The sequence below is a fragment of the Schistocerca piceifrons genome, unplaced genomic scaffold, assembly GCF_021461385.2.
Source record: "Schistocerca piceifrons isolate TAMUIC-IGC-003096 unplaced genomic scaffold, iqSchPice1.1 HiC_scaffold_2021, whole genome shotgun sequence".
NCBI classification, from domain to species: domain Eukaryota; kingdom Metazoa; phylum Arthropoda; class Insecta; order Orthoptera; family Acrididae; genus Schistocerca; species Schistocerca piceifrons.
In genome coordinates, this window is record NW_025727925.1 from 22,501 (window position 1) to 27,500 (window position 5,000).

The 5,000-nt window shown below is 54.2% G+C and overlaps 1 non-coding gene across 1 annotated transcript in view; it reads right to left on the reverse strand.

The window, feature by feature from the left end:
* The window catches only part of LOC124741872, a 1,909-nt gene extending 387 nt beyond the window's left edge, over positions 1–1,522 (reverse strand). The window contains exon 1 of the ribosomal RNA XR_007010097.1: positions 1–1,522. This exon is cut by the window's left edge and continues 387 nt beyond it. This is a non-coding gene — a ribosomal RNA (small subunit ribosomal RNA).
* Positions 1,523–5,000: the final 3,478 nt, after the last annotated feature.

The following is a 5,000-nucleotide window of genomic DNA, read 5'->3' on the forward strand; positions in this document are numbered from 1 at the left end:
ATCTCGTGCGGCTAGAAGCCGCCTGTCCCTCTAAGAAGAAAAGTAATCGCTGACAGCACGAAGGATGTCACGCGACTAGTTAGCAGGCTAGAGTCTCGTTCGTTATCGGAATTAACCAGACAAATCGCTCCACCAACTAAGAACGGCCATGCACCACCACCCACCGAATCAAGAAAGAGCTATCAATCTGTCAATCCTTCCGGTGTCCGGGCCTGGTGAGGTTTCCCGTGTTGAGTCAAATTAAGCCGCAGGCTCCACTCCTGGTGGTGCCCTTCCGTCAATTCCTTTAAGTTTCAGCTTTGCAACCATACTTCCCCCGGAACCCAAAAGCTTTGGTTTCCCGGAGGCTGCCCGCCGAGTCATCGGAGGAACTGCGGCGGATCGCTGGCTGGCATCGTTTATGGTTAGAACTAGGGCGGTATCTGATCGCCTTCGAACCTCTAACTTTCGTTCTTGATTAATGAAAACATACTTGGCAAATGCTTTCGCTTCTGTTCGTCTTGCGACGATCCAAGAATTTCACCTCTAACGTCGCAATACGAATGCCCCCGCCTGTCCCTATTAATCATTACCTCGGGTTCCGAAAACCAACAAAATAGAACCGAGGTCCTATTCCATTATTCCATGCACACAGTATTCAGGCGGGCTTGCCTGCTTTAAGCACTCTAATTTGTTCAAAGTAAACGTGCCGGCCCACCGAGACACTCAATAAAGAGCACCCTGGTAGGATTTCAACGGGGTCCGCCTCGGGACGCACGAGCACGCACGGGGCGGTCGCACGCCTTCGGCTCGCCCCACCGGCAGGACGTCCCACGATACATGCCAGTTAAACACCGACGGGCGGTGAACCAACAGCGTGGGACACAAATCCAACTACGAGCTTTTTAACCGCAACAACTTTAATATACGCTATTGGAGCTGGAATTACCGCGGCTGCTGGCACCAGACTTGCCCTCCAATAGATACTCGTTAAAGGATTTAAAGTGTACTCATTCCGATTACGGGGCCTCGGATGAGTCCCGTATCGTTATTTTTCGTCACTACCTCCCCGTGCCGGGAGTGGGTAATTTGCGCGCCTGCTGCCTTCCTTGGATGTGGTAGCCGTTTCTCAGGCTCCCTCTCCGGAATCGAACCCTGATTCCCCGTTACCCGTTACAACCATGGTAGGCGCAGAACCTACCATCGACAGTTGATAAGGCAGACATTTGAAAGATGCGTCGCCGGTACGAGGACCGTGCGATCAGCCCAAAGTTATTCAGAGTCACCAAGGCAAACGGACCGGACGAGCCGACCGATTGGTTTTGATCTAATAAAAGCGTCCCTTCCATCTCTGGTCGGGACTCTGTTTGCATGTATTAGCTCTAGAATTACCACAGTTATCCAAGTAACGTGGGTACGATCTAAGGAACCATAACTGATTTAATGAGCCATTCGCGGTTTCACCTTAATGCGGCTTGTACTGAGACATGCATGGCTTAATCTTTGAGACAAGCATATGACTACTGGCAGGATCAACCAGGGAGCTGCGTCAACTAGAGCTGAGCAGCCGGCCGCCCGGGAGTGTGTCCCGGGGGCCCGCGCGAACACGCAAGCGTCCGCTCAATCATTCTGCAAACAGGAGGAGGCTGAGCTCCCCTGCACAATACACCTCGAAACCCTCTCAGGTCCCGGCGGCGCGCAGCGCCGTCCCAAGTACTTGGTCGGGTTCGAGAGAGGCGCAATCGCCCGGAGTTAGGCGAGTAGACGCTTTCGGTGCGACCACCCGTGCTCCCAACTGAGCTTGCCGCTGCCGACAGAGGCCCGGGAGCGTGCTGTCGTGGCATTGCCGGCGGGAGACAACACGCGCCACCTACGGTGACCGGCAGCTCCAACGCCAGCGCCACAGAAGGACAAAAGCCCCACTTGGGTGCCGAAGCGAACTCTCCCAGCACAGCGCACACGCCAACACATCCGCACAGCTGCGATACAAACCACCAGCGAGAACCGCTGGGGCGACCGAGCAGCAGACGGCGTCGCGGCGCCGAGCGCCGGGCGGCGGCGCATCCTCAACGCACACAGTCCTCAATCGGACCAGCACACTGCAGATGTCCACCGCGCTTCGCACCGGGCCCGCGAGGACCTACTTTGGCCGCACGGCGCCGCGCGCAGGGTGCGCCGGCGCGCAGCTGCGACGCCTGCCGCGTCCGTCGGCCGGCGCGCCTGCCACTGGCCGCCCCCACCAGCCGGCTGTAGCGCGTGCGCCCACGCACCGCGCGGCCAGCACGCCGGGAGGCGCCCCCTCACCGGCCGGGGACGGTCCCACCCAGCCACCGCCGCGTATCGCTTCACACCCAGATGCCGTTCAGTTTCGTCGGCATGGTGGGTATCGCTGGAACAACCGGTTAGTACCTCAACCTATCGTCGCCATCACCGATTCACCCCTAGCGAGAACAACCGCACCACAACGGGTTACCATTTCTTCATTTGCGTAACTTCACCAGAAAACGTAGGCGTCCATCGCCATTTGCAACTTCAACCATTATTGCATGCCTGTGTCAGGTGTCACGCCACACTACGTCTGCCCACATACACGCAACAAAATGTGCACGCCTAGACAATACGTGGAAGGTGGCCCCCGTACGTATGCGATGTCCATTGCTCGAACGACTGTCAACCGGCTTCTGTAGCATGTCGCAGATATGGAACGCGCTGCACCATGCCATCACGGTGTGTGAGGAGAGACGACTAGGTCCGAATACATCAACAGACAGCTCATGCTGATCGCCATCCACGGCGTCCGTTCCTCCCACACGTCTCTATGGCGTACCACACTGCAATCCAGCTCTCATAGGGAGACGACACGTAGCTGCGTGCACAATATTTGCACTGTATGGTCCGCCGTTTTTGGGCGCAGTCGTTGTACGGTCACACATGTGCCACGATGTATCATTCAGTACATAAGGACGAATGTGCAGTACAGATTGTGGTTCACGCGTACGACATCAGCGGACAGTTGACACAGGCCGCACCACAACGTAGCCTGCGTACGTCGCATGCGAAGGGCATTGAACATGCAAACTTGTCACCAACCACCTTGCGAAGGCAGGGGGCAAGGTGGGGACGTGGGGAGAGGTGGGGGGGGGGGGGGGGCGGCATGTACGCCCTGCTGCCATCCACATTACAGTGTACAGCAGGAGCATGTGGAAAGTCAGCAAGACTTGCAAGGTGTTTAACATGAAGCGATACACAGGGGAGCGGGCAGTGCGAGTAGCGAACTATATTGCGAGGGTTGCGGGTGGGCAACACTACACTAATTGAACGAGTCGTATAACAATTACAGAGCAGGTTTAGGCGACAACGTGGGTTACGATAGGCGACAACGTGGGTTACGTTAGGGGACAACGTGGGTTACGTTAGGGGACAACGTGGGTTACGTTAGGGGACAACGTGGGTTACGTTAGGGGACAACGTGGGTTACGTTAGGGGACAACGTGGGTTACGTTAGGGGACAACGTGGGTTACGTTAGGGGACAACGTGGGTTAGGTTAAGGCACAACATGGGTTAGGTTAAGGCACAACATGGGTTAGGTTAAGGCACAACATGGGTTAGGTTAAGGCACAACATGGGTTAGGTTAAGGCACAACATGGGTTAGGTTACGGCACAACATGGGTTAGGTTAAGGCACAACATGGGTTAGGTTAGGGGACAACATGGGTTAGGTTAGGGGACAACATGGGTTAGGTTAAGGCACAACATGGGTTAGGTTAAGGCACAACATGGGTTAGGTTAGGGGACAACATGGGTTAGGTTAGGGCACAACATGGGTTAGGTTAGGGGACAACATGGGTTAGGTTAGGGGACAACATGGGTTAGGTTAGGGGACAACATGGGTTAGGTTAGGGGACAACATGGGTTAGGTTAGGGGACAACATGGGTTAGGTTAGGGGACAACATGGGTTAGGTTAGGGGACAACATGGGTTAGGTTAAGGCACAACATGGGTTAGGTTAGGGGACAACATGGGTTAGGTTAGGGGACAACATGGGTTAGGTTAGGGGACAACATGGGTTAGGTTAGGGGACAACATGGGTTAGGTTAAGGCACAACATGGGTTAGGTTAGGGCACAACATGGGTTAGGTTAGGGCACAACATGGGTTAGGTTAGGGCACAACATGGGTTAGGTTAGGGGACAACATGGGTTAGGTTAGGGGACAACATGGGTTAGGTTAGGGGACAACATGGGTTAGGTTAGGGGACAACATGGGTTAGGTTAGGGGACAACATGGGTTAGGTTAGGGGACAACATGGGTTAGGTTAGGGGACAACATGGGTTAGGTTAGGGGACAACATGGGTTAGGTTAGGGGACAACATGGGTTAGGTTAGGGGACAACATGGGTTAGGTTAAGGCACAACATGGGTTAGGTTAAGGCACAACATGGGTTAGGTTAGGGGACAACATGGGTTAGGTTAGGGGACAACATGGGTTAGGTTAGGGGACAACATGGGTTAGGTTAAGGCACAACATGGGTTAGGTTAGGGGACAACATGGGTTAGGTTAAGGCACAACATGGGTTAGGTTAGGGGACAACATGGGTTAGGTTAGGGGACAACATGGGTTAGGTTAAGGCACAACATGGGTTAGGTTAAGGCACAACATGGGTTAGGTTAAGGCACAACATGGGTTAGGTTAGGGGACAACATGGGTTAGGTTAGGGGACAACTTGGGTTAGGTTAGGGGACAACATGGGTTAGGTTAAGGCACAACATGGGTTAGGTTAAGGCACAACATGGGTTAGGTTAGGGGACAACATGGGTTAGGTTAGGGGACAACATGGGTTAGGTTAGGGGACAACATGGGTTAGGTTAAGGCACAACATGGGTTAGGTTAGGGGACAACATGGGTTAGGTTAAGGCACAACATGGGTTAGGTTAGGGGACAACATGGGTTAGGTTAGGGGACAACATGGGTTAGGTTAAGGCACAACATGGGTTAGGTTAAGGCACAACATGGGTTAGGTT